This window comes from Phacochoerus africanus, chromosome 8 (assembly GCF_016906955.1).
Source record: "Phacochoerus africanus isolate WHEZ1 chromosome 8, ROS_Pafr_v1, whole genome shotgun sequence".
Lineage (NCBI taxonomy): Eukaryota > Metazoa > Chordata > Mammalia > Artiodactyla > Suidae > Phacochoerus > Phacochoerus africanus.
This window is the reverse complement of record NC_062551.1, coordinates 94,198,095-94,214,104: the sequence shown is the minus strand read 5'-3', so window position 1 is coordinate 94,214,104 and position 16,010 is coordinate 94,198,095.

Genomic DNA, 16,010 nt, shown 5'->3' with positions numbered 1-16,010 from the left:
GGTGACATGGGGTTGGAAAGAGGGCCATTCCTTCTGCCTCTGCCTGGGACACTCCCAGACCCTCCCCATGAAGTCCTATGGGGAGTTCCCATCGTGGAGCACTGGTTGACGAATCTGACTAGGAACCATGAGGTTTCGGATTCGATCCCTGGCCTTGCTCAGTGGGTTAAGGATCTGGTGTTGCCGTGAGCTGTGGTGTAGGTTGCAGAGGCAGCTTGGATCAGGCATTGCTGTGGCTCTGGCGTAGGCCGGTGGCTACAGCTCAGATTAGATCCCTAAACTGGGAATCTCCATATGCCGAGGGAGTGGCCCTAGGAAAGTGAAAAAGACAAAAAAAAAAAAAGTTCTGCATCTCAGCACAGGAGGTGAGGGGGTAGGGCTCTTCCTTGGGGGCTGTATTCTCAGCACTTGGGTAGTCATGGCTGCTGCTCATAGCTGCTACTCCAATATTCTTTAGGGTTCTCTTTACCTACCCTTTGTTGTTCTCATAACAAACTCTTGTTATGTCTGTTATAGTTACTGTTCTGTTTTGTTTTGTATTCCAATTTTATTAAAAAAAATTTTTTTTTGGCCATGCCCATAGCATGTGGAAGTTCCCAGGCTAGGGGTTGACCTGGAGTTGTAGCTGCTTGCCTATATCACAGCCACAGCAATGCCAGATCTGAGACACGTCTGCGACCTACACGGTAGCTTGCGGCAATGCTGAGTGAGGCCAGGGATCAAACCTGTGTCCTTATGGATGCTGGTCAGGTTTGTTACCACTGAGCCACAATGGGACCTCCTAAAATTATTTTTTATTGAGGTAAAATTAACATATAACTTTGTATTAGTTTCAGGTGTATAACAATGATTCAATATTGGTGTATATTGCTAAATGATGACCAAATAAGTCTAGGTAACATCCGTCTCCATGCATAGTTACAAAACAAATTTTTTTTTCTGATGAGGGCTTTTAAAATCTGCTCTCTTAGCAACTTTCAACTATGCCATCCAGTATTACTAACTATTGTCATCATGCTGTATGTTACAGACCCAGGACTGACTTTACAGCTGGAGGTTTGGGCTTTTTGACCCTCTTCACCCATTTTGCCCACCTCTACCTCCTATCTCTGGCGACCACCAGTCTCTTCTCTATACCTGTGTGCTTAGGTTTGTTTGTTTGTTTTTTAGAGTCCACATACAAAATCATAAAGTCGTTGTCTTTCTCTGAGTTATTTCACTTAGCATAATGCCCTCAAGGTCCACCCATATTGTTGCAAACAGCAAAATTTCATTTTTTAAATACCTGAATCAACAGTATGTTCCATTGCATACATATACACCGTCTTCTTTATCCATTCATCTCTTGATGGGCATTTAAGTTGTTTCTATAGCTTAGTCATTGTAAGTAATGCCGCCGTGAACAGAGGGTGCATATGTCTTTTTGAATTAGTATTTTTGTTTTCTTTGGATAAATACCCAGAAGTGGAATTGCTGGTAATTCTATTTTTAATTTTTTTGAGAAATCTCCATGCTGTTTTCCACAGTGGCTGCACCAATTTACATTCCCACCAACAGTGCACGAGGGTTCCCTTTTTTTCAATGTCTTTGCCAACTCTTGTTACCTCTTGTTTTTTTGATAACAGCCATTCTAACAGGTGTGAGTTGATACGTACTGTGGTTTTGATTTGCATTTCCCTGATGACTAGTGATGTTGAGCATCTTTTCATGTAACTATTGGCCATATGTACATCTTCTTGGGAAAAATGTCTATTCAGATCCTCTGCCTACTTTTTTAATCGGATTTTTTAACTGTTGTGTTTTATGAGCTCTTGTATCTTTGGGATATTAACCCTTTATTAACATAAGTGATTTGCAAATATTTTCTCCTTCCAGTAGGTTGCCTTTTCATTTTGTTGATGATTTCCTTTGCAAAACCTTTTTAGTTTGATATAGTCCCACTTGCTATAGTTACTAATTCTTGCATTAAACTTACCCTGTTTAAATTACCCTGTGTTGGGAGTTCCTGCTCTGGTGCAATGGGATCAGTGGCGTCTCTGCAGCACCAGAACACAGGTTCAATCCCCAGCCTGGCATTACCATGGCTGCAGTGTAGGTTGCAACTCTGGCTCAAATCTGATCCCTGGCCTGGGAATTTCATATGCCAAGAGGTGGTCAAAAATGAAAAAAAAAAAAAAAGTTACCATGCGTTTTCTCCTTCCTGATTGGAACTAGATTAATACACCCAGGTGGAAGACATTACATCAAAGAATAGAAATATAAAATTTCAAATTAGGTTTTATCATTCCCATTTCACAGATGGGGAACTGAGACTAAAGGGGATACATTTTCTGCAACAGATATTTTGGGTACTTTGTCCATTTCACCTTGCATGTACCATTTCAGCCCACTTACCTCAACTCACATCCGCCACAACCCGTTATTTCTGTGCCTGGGGGCTTTCCCTGGTGGTCAAACTCACTTTTTCCATCTTGGCAGCAGGCAAATGTGCCTCGGGAGTTCTGGGCTCTTCTGGAGCATCTCTCAACCAATGACTGATCAGAGTCGGTTCGTAAACATTGCAGTCTCCTTGCTCCTGGAGGATGGATCACTCTGACTGCACGTTTCCCTGGACCACCAGAGTTTCCTTTGTGGAAACTGCCTCGATCATGCATCCTTTATCGTTTGCCTTCCCTTCCCTGTTTCACTCCCCAACACCGCTGCCAGTGTTTCCTTCACCTTCCAAACAAACTGCTTGCTCTTGGACCCCTTTCTTGGTGTCTGCTTCTGGGAGAATCCAACCAAGACACTTATCCAAGGTCACACAATGAGACAGGGTAGAAAAGGGACTGGAACCCAGTTCTCTTACTCTTAGACCAGGTTCTATGCGCCGCACTGCCCAGCCCCTCTGTCTTTAGCAAGCCCTGTTTCAAATAAGACTCGACACTTGAACTGGTGGCTGTTTCTCAGCTAATTCTCAAACTGACAGCTTTCTTTCTACCTGGTTGAAACTGTTGGATATGTCAGTCATGACTTTCCCAGATGTGCACTTTTTTTCCAAAGAAGCCTCAGGCTCCTGCTCAGAGAGCGTCTGAGTGCCCTGTTTGTGATAACATGGTGGCCCTTCACTGGCATTTCCCAGTATTGGAGAAACGTTGCTAAGACCTTACTTGCACTGGCTTGTGCAACTGCAGCACAATCTTGTGTGATATGCCAAGACTCATAATTCCTTGATTCTAAGACACACTATCCTCTTATTATTTGGGGTGGGGAGGGTTGATCACATTAAATGCAGGCATCAATTGTAAGGCACATCCCAATTTCAGAATACTAAAGTGTCAAAAAGTGCAAGATTATCCTCACTTAACAAGGCATTGGAGACTCAAAAAAGATTAAGTTGTGCAGCCAACTCAAGCTGGGATCCCTAAAACTCATGGTAATGAGAAGTAACCCTGTCCTTTCTCCCCTCTTTTCTCCTGCCCTCCTCCCTGCCCCCGACCCATAGCTGGCAGGTCCAGGGTTCATACATGATCTGCTGCTTTTTCAAGCATTGTCTTTCTCCCAGGAAGGAAGCATTCATGCTCAAAGAGACTGACTCTGCCTGGGGCGGCTTCACTAGGAAACCTGGGAGGGTCAGGGCCATGGCTGTCGCAGACCAGGACAGGGTGGAGGATGGGGAGCAGACACTGCCAATGGAAGGAGTCAGTTTGAGGCGGGAAGTGAATGCGGCAGCTGAGGCGGTGAGGTGGAAGTCCCAGCTGCTGTGATGTCCTCACTCTCCTTCCTTCCTCCAGGAGGGTTCTGGAACATTCTCTTGGATAAAAAATTATTGGCCTGCCAGTATTTATTTGTGCTGACAAAGAAATCTTTTTTTTTTTTAAATTTAATTAAAAAAATTTTTTTTTGGTGGTGTCTGCAGCATACTGAAGTTTCCGGGCCAGGGATCAGACCCACACCAACAACAGTAGCTAGAGCTACAGCAGTGACAACACTGGATCCTTAACCCGATGAGCCACCAGGGAACTCCCACACACATCTTTTCATGCTCAACCTCACATCACTTCCAGTAAGCCTTGGCTGTGTTCAGCCTTTACAGTCATGATCTCGGGTCACCTCCCTGATGACTTTATGGTAAGTTCTATTCTCACCCCATTTGAGGGTGAGGACATGGGCTCAGAGAAGGGATCTGCCCGTCTCAATATCACAGCTGGAAGGTGTCAGAACTGGCTTTGTATCCATGGGGTCTCTGTCTGGAGCTGTGCTTCTCCACTACACAATCTTACTTTGGGGCCATTGGAAACCATAACAACAAACAAACAAAAATCCCAAGCCACCTTTTATTCACGCTGGTTTGCATGAGTGATCTGTGGCACTAGGCAATCGCGACTAGAACAGAAGTTTTCACAAAGGGTTTTGTTTTCCCCTCTGGGTTTACCCTGTTTGACTGTGGTATCAATGACAACATCTGCTTTGTATTTTTACAGAATCTTTTTCAAAGCCTGTACTTGAAGCATGACTGAGTGTTTGGTTTGGGGGCTGAGTGAATGTTTTCTTTCTCTGATAATGCACATCTCTTGGGCACACGGTGACTGAACCGTCCAGATTGTTTGATGCATCTGAGCAGTCTACATCCCAAACTCAGGTTTTTACCACCTTTGCTCCACTCCCTTGATGGTTGAATCCTTTTGAATGGGGTTTTACACTTTCCACATAATTTATTTACTAATCTATGTGTTCATTCAGCAATCAGGCAAGTACCAAGCTTCTATCCTTACCTAGACATTGTGCTCGCCACGAGAGATGTCAAGTGACAGTGTCGCTGCTTCAGGGAGGTAGGTCCCAGAGTGGGGCTGGGGGAGGAAGGTGGGAAGGAAGAAGGTCACTGATGGCCCCCCAGCATCCTGGGTTCTATCATGGAGGTTAGCACAGGGGTGATGAGACTCTCCCAAAGCAGCAAGTGCATTAGACGGGCGTTCTAATAAGGCTCTCAAGTGAGTTGGTCGTTGCGTTAAGAACGGGTAGGTGTTAACTCCATAGAGAAGGAGTGGGAGGTGGCAACGTTGAATAAGAGACAATAGCAAGTATCAAAGGCAGGAGGAAAGTCGGGAGAACTGCAGGTCAACTGAGGTTGCAAAAGCATGGGTGAGTGGGCTATGGGCAGAATGATCTGAGGATCACCCTGGAGAGGCCCCCGGGGACTCACCGAGGAGGAATATTACCAGCAAGTGAAGGAATATTCTGGAAGGGTTTAAGCAGGGGAGTGTTGCAGCAGTGGGGGGGTGGGGTGGGGTGGATGGGCTGGAGAAGCAGTCTTCACTGTCAGAAAATCCAGTGGAGATGCAGGTGTTCTATTCTAGGATGGGTGTAGGAGAGAAAACAAATTGGAGAGTCATTTGGGAGGTGGAACCGGACGAACTTGAGGATTGAGTGGAGCAGTGGGTGAAGGAGAAGGAGGCATCCCCCATTCTTAGGTCAGTGGCTTGGGTGACCGTGGGGTGGTCCTTTTAATGAGATGGTGATGGAGGTGGAGGAGCAGGCATCGGGGCTGGCTTGGGCTGGAGCGATAAATATGAATGTACTGAAATAGATATGCCTGTGGGACCTAGGAGGATGTTGGGGATTTGACAGTAGAGAGGGGTCAGGACCAGAGGGACTTATGCTTATCATCCTACAGCTGCCCTGGGAGTAAGATGGGATGATGGTGGAAGGGAAACTCTTTCCCTTATCTTAGGCATCCTGAATTTTTTCTTACAAGTTTTTTTTTTTTTTTTGTCTTTTTAGGGCCATACCTGTGGCATATGCAAGTTCCTAGCCTAGGGGTTGAATTGGAGCTACAGCTGCTAGCCTGCGCTACAGCCACAGCAACACCAGATCAGAGCAGCATCTGCGACCTACACCACAGCTCACGGCAACACTAGATCCTTATCCCGCTGAGTCAGGCCAGGGATTGAACCCACATCCTAGTAGATACTAGATGGGTTCATAACCTGCTAAGCCACAGTGGGAACTCCCACAAGTGTTTTTTTTTTTTTTTAATTTGGAAAATTCCCAGTCTGTTTTTGGGATGTGTAGTCAAATGGTAAAGTTGGCACACCCAACATGGACCATTTCCCTGGAGAGACCTATCTTCCCACCCGTCTGGATGTAGCACGTTGGAGTAGATGTGGAGGGGTCTGCTCCCTTGCGGTCCATTGATACATTCCTTGCATTAGGTATCCATCGTCCTCTGGCCATCACCAAGTCCACGGGATTCTAATATTCCTTTCCCTGATCCAACCAAAGCTCTTTGTAAATTGGACTCAGCAGGAGTAAGTCCAGTGACCTCATAAATAGTGGAAATGATTGCAAATCAGAATTCATATGTGTTCCCAACTCAGTGGGTATCCTTCTCCCCCACAAAGGAAGCAATCATCGCTTTCAAATTTCTGTTTGCCCTTTCACTCAGCTATGTTGGAAGAAAATAGAGAGAGAGAGATTTTCCTGTATAAGCCTGAGAGGTCCACTTCCTTCAACCTGAAAAAATAAAAGTCCTATGTCTTGGCCTTGTATGGTCAGGTGGTCCCTCTTGGGAAATCACCCAGGGGTATGAGGGGACTGCCTGGGGGCTCAAAGGGAGGGTCATCCATGCGCACCAGGGAAAATATTTCACACTCAAAGAGACCCTTAAAAATGTGTGATGGAGACAGCTAATACTCCATCAACATCTGTGTTTGCCCCTCCCCCCATAGCTTACATTCCTTGACATGGAGCTGGGGCCATGTGATTCCTTTTGGCCAAGGGAACACGGATGGAAGTGATTATGCTGTTTCCAGGCTTGGCCCCTCCTGAGACCCTCCACATCCTCTTTCTCCCTGGTTTTCTGGCTTTCATAGTGATCCAGTGGAGGATGCTAAGTCTCCAAGAAGTGATGGAGCAGCCAGAGAGAAGGAGCTCAAGTCCCTGCATGACTGCATGGAGCAGAGTTCTATCCACTGACCTGCACTGAACTACAACTGGAACAGGAAATAAACCTTTCTCATACTTAAACACTGAGATTTGGGGTTGTCTGATGGGGGAATTAGATGATCCATTCTGATACATATGTCTTCTCTGAGAATTATTTCTGGAGCTCCGCTTGGATTTGCATGGAAAAGGCTGCTTCTTTCCCCTTCCTACCTTGCCCAGTCTCCCCTTGCTTTTCCCTATACGGATAGGTCAATCAGTAAATTCTCATGCAGATGCATCAAAGGTACCTAAAGTAGTGTGAGAGGCAAGGGACTGATTGGGAGAGAGTACAAATAGTCTTACATTCGCATCCTGCCTGTGGCTTTTACTAGCCAATAAATCATATAATTTTGTCCAAGCTCAGTTTCCCAACTTGTGAAATGGGCATGTATGAATGAGAAGAATTGCTGGGAGGCTTTGATGAGATTATGTACGTGAAGACACTTTACAAACTGTAAAAAGAGATATGCCTGTGGGTGGGAATCAGGGAAGCAGGGTGATGTTCGAACATTCCTGAGATGTCTTCACTCCCACTGTTCTCTCACCTTTCCTCTGCATCCACCTTCCTTTGATGTTGGGCCCCCAGGTCTATCAGGTTGCATGGGTGGAAATATTCCTTGGGTAGTGTTTATGCAAAGTTAAGTGTACTTTTGCTCACTTTCAATGCTTTTTTCTTTTTTCTTTTCTTTTCTTTTTTTTAGGCTGTTGCTAGATTTATAGAAGGAGAATTCATAACAGAGTTAATAAGTCAATTAAATTTCATGTGGTTTACCAAAAACCCCTCATTTTCAAACCGCCCAAGAAACAAAACTACATCTATTCATACAAATTGCAGCTCTTTTCTCTGAATAAACAGTTTCTATGTTTTATTGTCTCTATGTCCTAAAAGGACAGAGAGATCCACCCGTTCTGGAGTTTCCATAATTTAAGAGCAATCATTTGCTTTTTCTAATTTGTCCTAATGAGCCCACATTTTTTCTTTATCAGCTCCATTTTCTCTGGCAAAAGGTCATCACGGGCAATCATCCATGTCTGCCGGGTATAAATTGTTTTCATAACAATTTTCATTTGCCTTGGAAAATGCGCCAGGGTGAAAACATGGCCACTTTGTATCTGTGACAGCACAGCATCCTACTTTCCCCACTTAGTTTGGAATATCAACCTTCCAAAGAATAATAAGCCATGGAGTTAGGAATGTGAGCTGATATGGAGGCAGACAAGACTCCCTGCCTGAAGGTTTTGCTTCCAGACCCTGCCTACCAGATGTACAAAATAGTTATATCTCCTCTCTGTGGCTCATTCATGAATCTAGGTCCCATTATTTCTCACCTCCCACCACCTTGGTGAGCTTTCTGGCTGCCTTTGCCTAGGACAAGGGCACCAGTTACCCCATCCCTCTGGGCCTCTGGCTGAAGCCTGATCAGACCTACTCTCACCCCCAGTCTCAGCTCTTAGATGTAATGGACTGAGCCCTGGGACCCTGTGATAGTCAGAGGATGGGAGGGACTCAAAAAACACATTTAATTTTTTTTTTTTGACACAAGAAGATAGCATCATTCCTTTTTAAAAAATTTATTGGCCTTCCCTTCCTGGCTCAGCAGTTAACCTACCCAACTAGGATCCATGAGGACATGAATTCAATTCCTGGCCTCGCTCAGTGGGTTAATGATCTGGTGTTGCTGTGAGCTGTGGTGTAGGTCGCAGACATGGCTTGGATCCTGCATTGCTGCAGCTGTGGCATAGGCCAGCAGCTGTAGCTCTGATTCAGCCGCTAGACCGGGAACTTCCATATGTCTCAGGTGTGGCCATAAAAAGCAGAAAAAAAATATTTATTTTTATTAAAGTATAGTTGATCATAGGAAATCCTGTCGTGGCTCAGTAGAAACGAATCTGACTAGTATCCATGAGGATGCAGGTTTGATGGCTGGCCCCTCTCAGTGGGTTAAGGATCTGGCATTGCCATGAGCTGTAGTGCAGGTTGCAGATGCAGCTCAGATCTGGCATTGCTGTGGCTGAGGCATAGGCCAGTGGTTATAGCTCCAATTCGACCCCTAGCCTGGGAACCTCCATATGCCACAGGTACAGCCCTAAAAAGACCAAGTGTGTGTGTGTGTGTATATATATATATTTGATCATCATTATTTTTACTACTGGTAGAAAACAGATAAGTCTATGGTGGTATGCTCATAATGGGATACTAAACAGCAGTTAAAATAAAGGTAAGCTGCATATAGCAACATGGATAAAACTTAGAAGCATCATTTTGAGTGAAGAAAGCAATCTAGAAAAGGATTTGTATGGTAGGATATCATTGTATTTGCATATATGTCTGTAAGGTTTTGGTGCTTTTTTAAAAATTGAAGTACAGTTGATTTATAATGTGTTAGTGTCAGATGTACAGCAATATGATTCAGTTATACACACACACACATATACACACACTTTTCCAGATTTATTTCTCACAGTTCTTGAGTCTGGAAGTCCAAGATCAAGGTGCCCTCTTTCAAGCTGCAAACTGCCAACTTCTTCTCATATCCTCACAGGGTGAGAAATAAGGGGAGAGAATTTCTGGGGTTCCTTCTGTAAAGGCACTAATTCCGCTCATGAGGCCTCTAACTTCATGACCTAATTTCCTCCCAAAGGTCCCACCTCCTAATACCATCACACTGAGGATTAGATTTCAACATAAAATATTTGGGGCAGGGGACACAAATGTTCAGTCCACAACAGCTGCTACAAACATTTGGGTACATGCTTTTTTGGAAAACATCAATTTTCATTTCTCTAAGATAAACATCCATACCTAAGAGTAGGATGGCTGGGGTATATATGGCAAGCGCACACTTATCTTTATAAGGAACTGACAAACCTTTTCCCAGGGTGGTTGTATCATTTTGCATTCCCAGCAGCAATTTATGAAAGTGCCAGTTGCTCCTCATCCTCACCAGCACTTGGTATTGTTGATATTTTTTTCATCTTTTTGCCTTTTCCAGGGCCGCTCCCACGACATGTGGAGGTTCTCAGGCTAGGGGTCGAATCAGAGCTGTAGCCACCGCCTACGCCAGAGCCACAGCAACGTGGGATCCGAGCCACATCTGCAACCTACACCACAGCTCACGGCAACGCCAGATCCTTGACCCACTGAGCAAGGCCAGGGATTGAACCTGCAACCTCATGGTTCCTAGCTGGATTTGTTAACCACTGAGCCACGACGGGAACTCTGATGTTTTTATTTTAGCCATTCTAATGGGTATGAAGTGGTATCTATTGTGGTTTTAGTTTGCATTTCCCCAATCACTAGCGATGTTGGACATATTTTCATGTGCTTATTTGACTCCGTTATATCCTTTTCGGTGAAGTGTTTATTCAAGTTTCTTTGCCAGTTTCTTATCTTTTGAGTATTCTTTGTATATTCTGGATACAAATTCCATTTCAGATAAGTGGCTTAAAAATATTTTTTCCTGGTCTGTAGCTTACCTCAAGTCTCTTGTTAGTGTCTTATGCTGAGTAAAAATTTTAAATTTTTATGAAGTCCAATTTATCATTTTTTTTTTTTTTAAATTAGGGCTGCACCCAAGGCATACAGAAGTTTCCAGGCCAGGGGTCGAATCAGAGCTGTAGCTGCTGGCCTACACCTCAGCCACAGTCACAGCCACAGCATTGCCAGATCCAAGCTGCGTCTATGACCTACACCACAGCTCATGGTAATGCCAGATTCTTAACCTACCAAGGGAGGCCAGGGATCGAACCTGAGTCCTCACAGATAATAGTCAGGTTCATTACCTCTGAGCCACAATGGGAAATTCCAATTTATCAATATTTTTTATGGATTATGCTTTTGATTTCATTTCTTAAGCACACCATGCATTTAAAATTTTCTAATAGCCGTTTAAAAAAAAGTAAGGAGTTCTCGTCATGGCACAGCGGAAACGAATCCGACTAGGAACCATGAGGCAGGTTTGATCCCTGGCCTCGCTCAGTGGGTTAAAGATCCAGCTTTGCTGTGAGCTGCAGTGTAGGTTGCAGACGTGACTCAGATCTGGCATTGTTGTGGCTCTGGCATAGGCCGGCAGCAAGAGTTCTGATTAGACCCCTAGCCTGGGAACTTCCATATGCCGCAGGAGCAGCCCTAGAAAAGAAAAAAAAGACAAAATAAAAAGACAAAAGACAAAATAGAAATACAAATAAGTAAAAGGAAAGGCAAAATTATTTCTAATTATATATTTTATTTAACCCAATATTTCCAAAATACTGTAATTTCAACGTCATCCTTTAAAAATCATTAAGGAGATATTTTACCTTTTTTGGGACTCAGTCTTCAAAACGCATTGTGTATTTTCTACTTACAAGCCATCTCAATTCCAAATGGCTGCCTTTCAGGTGCGCAATAGCTGCATGTGGCTAGAAGCTACTGTACTGGAAAGCTCAGAGCTGAACCACATGAAAAATTTTCAAAGGTGATGGCTGGTAAGTCTTGAACTCCTCACCCACACTGAGGGTACAAAGAGGAGGAATTTTGGAGAGAGTTTGTGGAAAGAATTTCTTCAGAGAAAGCCTTGTTGTAAGTTCTATCCTCCTTCCCCAGAGGGGTGGGATCGGCATCTTAAACCTAAACCAGATGCGAAGGACCACAAAGAGAGGGAGATGCGGGGGAAAGGAGCTTTGGGAAGAGACGAGGCTGTGCTGCAAGCCCCAAGGGGAGGGGAGGACTGTGGGATCCCTACCTCTTGCCTCAACCTTGAAAAAGAGCTTATAGGGTCCCTTGGAGACCCATCCCCTCTAGTTTGAGAGATACAGTCACCTGGTGTTTGATTCACACCTGAGAAATCTAAACGTCGAGAGACTGACTGCAGCAGCCTGTGGGAGCCCAGTAGAAGCTGTTGCATTTGGAAGCTCTGCACTCCCATCTATTGGGATAAAAATTACAAGGAGGTTTCCTGAGAATGGACAAGGGAGAAAGCCAGTGGGAGGTCCTGTCCAGGAGGGTCACTGGCCACCGGACCTCAGCAGAGGGAAGATACAGGTGTCACTCAAAGCCTTGAGCTAAAGAAGGGCAAGTGATGGCCTTGGGCAGAGATACATTGGCCCTCATCAAGGGGATAGCAACCGAGAGAGAACAGGGTCCCCAAAGCACCCAAGAGAGCAAGGTCAGAGCACAGCACTGCTAGATCTCCATGTACTGGTCAAAAAAGAAATTTCTGGTTCCTTTTGACCCAATTTGCATTTCGTCTCTGGAGGAGTCAGAAAGGTAGATAGAAAATGGGAAAGGAAGAGATGCATAGATGAGGAAAAAGAAGAGTCTACCATGTCCCTCTGCTCTGATGACAGGCTTCTGACTACAATAGGCTGGAGAGGGCAAAGTGGAAAAGCTTCCATTTTAAATCCAGTGTAGAGGTTTAATTATTATACAGGGCAGGACATTTAAATTACTGATGTAAATTATTGTGTGACTAAATGTGTTAGGTGAATGCTGTAAGACTGTACTTCTCACCTGCTTGATGTCTTGATCTCAAGTTTCTAGGTTTCCATTTGCTCCCTCTGTGATCCCTCCTGCTCCCTGACTCTGGGTGTAGCCTGCTGAATTGCAACTCTGATCAAGCCACACTCCTTCTCGCAAGCCTGTCATGTGCAAACCTCCAAAGGCTCTCCATTGCATAGAAGATGCTTCTTCCACTCAGTCCAAAGGCAACATTGTGGTGGATGTGGTAGGTGGTTGATGGGGGCAGTGGTGGGATAAGGAAGAGCAGAGAACACAGTGTCTCAGGTGCACCTGGAGTCCAGACCAGAAAGTCCAGATAGAGTTTAAATTTAGCTAGCTTGCAATGGGGATCGATTGCAATCAAGCATATCGGTAAGTGAAATTGATCAACTGGAAATGTTGACATATCATTACATTGTAATTGAGTAAAAATAAACCACTTAACCATCAATCATCAAATGGGTTTAGACTAGATCGGGGGAGGGATTATTAATTCAAGAACTATTTATTAGAAGTCCTTTGCAGCTCAGTAGGTTAAAGATCCAGCATTGTCATTGCTGTGGCTCAGATTTCTGCTGTGGCTTGGGTTCGATCCCTGGCCTGGGAACTTCTGCTTGCGTGTGCATGGCCAAAAAAAGAGAGAGAGAGAGAGAGAATGATTTACTGAGCCAGGCACCATGCTAAGGAGCTACAACTTGCTAGGAATACAACAATCATAGCTCCCACCCTCATGGGATTTGCAGTTTATTAGCTGAGATATTTGCAGGAAATTACAATGAGGTGTGAGGATTGATAAGGCAGAGGAAGAGCTGGGTGCTTTGGATGCCCATGGCAAGGACACAATTGTAAGGTCTAAAATCTTATACTTTGAGGCTTCCGTCATTCTGGATCACATCTACAACCATATATAGACCTGGAAAGGAAACAAGTGTCAGAGGGCCCTAGCCCCCAAGACAAATGGAAAAAGAACTAGCCTTATTGGGTAGGAACACAATTAGGAAGGCAAAGGTAAGAAAAGGGCTGAACTGTCCAAGGATAAATGGAAAAACAGTATGATACAATTATGGAAGAAGAAAAGGGACCAAAGAATTATAATTTGCTTCTTAAATCATTTATTGATCGCCTACAATGGGTATAAGACACTCGTAGCTTCCAGATAATGGTTAAAAATGGAGGTCAGTTTGAGGCAACCTTTCTGTGATGGCTGTGAGAATGCACTTCTCAGATTTCTGGAGGCTGGGGATGTAACTGATCAGCAGCCCCTTTGCTGAGCCTGGAAATCCTTCCTGTGCTCTCTGGGGCCATGCTTCCTATAGACCGTCCCCAGCAGATGACAGAACATTGAGGGGATATGAAGGCAGTCTTGTTCCTAGGAGACAGGGGGCCCTTCTTTTTTTTTTTTTTTTCTTTTTACCATTTCTAGGGCCGCTTCTGCAGCATATGGAGGTTCCCAGCCTAGGGGTCTAACCGGAGCTGTAGACGCCGGCCTACACCACATCCACAGCAGCGTGGGATCCGAGCCGCATCTGTGACCTATACCACAGCTCATGGCAACGCCGGATCCTTAACCCACTGAGCAAGGCCAGGGATCGAACCCACAACCTCGTGGTTCCTATCAGATTCGTTAACCACTGAGCCACGACGGGATCTCCGACAGGGGGCCCTTCTGATGGGTGACTTTGGCTTGACCAACTCTTGGACAGTGTTTTGCACTCTCCTTGAACTCTCACTGCAGTCCAGAATGTTTCCACTCAAACTTCCTTCTCTCCTTTACTGAGGGTTAAACGCATGTCCCAGCCTTTCCTAGCACCCTTCCCGCTTTCTTTCACAGATTCTTCCCTTAGGAAATTTGCGTGCATCTAATCTCGGAAGACCTGGCATAACACATCTTCTCAAAAGAGTGTGCCAGAGAAAATGAATAGGTGTTTGTTGGAGTCATCTATTTACCTAGGAACAGTCGGGAGCTGTCAGGGTGGGTGCAAGAGGGGAGGGGCACAAGCCAGGCCAGGTGGCATCACACACACCTGGAGCAAAACTTGGCTCTTCCACTTCAGGGTGAGTGATGGGGCCAGTTACCTATTCTCTGCTACCTTCTGTTTCCTCATCTGTATAATGCAATACTCGTTTTTCCCTCACAGGCTTTTCGTGGGGATTAATTGAGATAATGTATGTAAAGGCCTTAACACAGTCTCTGGAAAATATTTGGGCCGGCTTCTGAGGGCTTCATCCCCTTTCTCCTTCACACGCATCCTCTGTAGGAGAAGGAAGGAAACTCAAGGGCATTTGGCCCTCTCTCATATAAGGAGCCTTGAGGTGCTATCCTTGTAATACAGCTTCAGCAAGGCCCTACCTCTCCAGGAAGCCACCTGTGGCATAGCCCTGGGATTGATGTCTTTTGCTTCTTTCTCTGATGTCCTCTTAGCGTTCCACTTTTGATTCTAATTGTGTGGGACCCGGTGTTGTTTGCAGGGGATCACTCCAGCCCCTCTTTTCTGGGAACATCCTCCACAACCATAACCTGTAATTCTGATGCACTATAATTCTGTCCCTGGATACAGTCAACTGTCTCGGGGATGGTACCTGTTTTTTTTTTTTTTTAATTTTGTTTATTGAAGTATAGTTGGTTTACCATGTTCCTCCAATTTCTGTTGTATAGCAAAGTAACCCAGCCACCCATATACCACCCTTATCCTCCCCATTTTCCAAGAGACTGGACACAGTTCCCTGTGCTATATAGCAGGACCCCATCACCCATCCATTTTAAATGTAACAGTCTGCATCTACTAATCCCAAACTCCCCATCAGTGCCCCTTTCTCCTCTCTCTCTCATGGCAAACACAAGTCTGCCTTCCATATCCATGATCTCTTTCTGTTTTGTAGATAGATCACTCGTGCCACATTTTAGACTGCATTTATAAGCTATATCATATGGTGTTTGTCTTTCTCTTTCTGACTTACTTCACTTAGTATGAGAGTCTCTAGTTCCATCCATGTTGCTGCAAATGGCATTATTTTGTCCTTTTTTATGGCTAAGTAGTATTCCATTGTATATATGCACCACATCTTAGTCCATTCATCTGTCCATGGACATTTGGGTTGTTTCCATGCTTTTGGCTATTGTGACTAGTGCTGCAATGAACATAGGGGTGCATGTAGCTTTGTGAATGAAAATTTTGTCTGTATATATGCCCAGGAGTGGGATTGCTGGATCATATGGTAATTCTATATTTAGTTTACTGAGGTTCTCCTTACTGTTTTCCATAGTGGTTGTACCAATTTACATTCCCACCAACAGTGAAGGAGGCTTCCCTTTTCTCCACACTCTCTCCAGCATTTGTTGTTTGCTGACTTGTTAATGATGGCCACTCCAGCTGCTGTGAGGTGGTAGGCACCTGTCTTGAAATAAGGCATTAATGCCTTCCCTCAGAATTTTGGCTTCAGAACGAGGAATGTCAGACTTATCTCTCTCTCTAGGGGCAACTGAGGTCATCTGAAGCTCTGAAGCTACTGGCAGCCCAGCCATATGTTCTACTGTGTGTGTATGTGTGTGTGTGTATAGCCAGGCTAC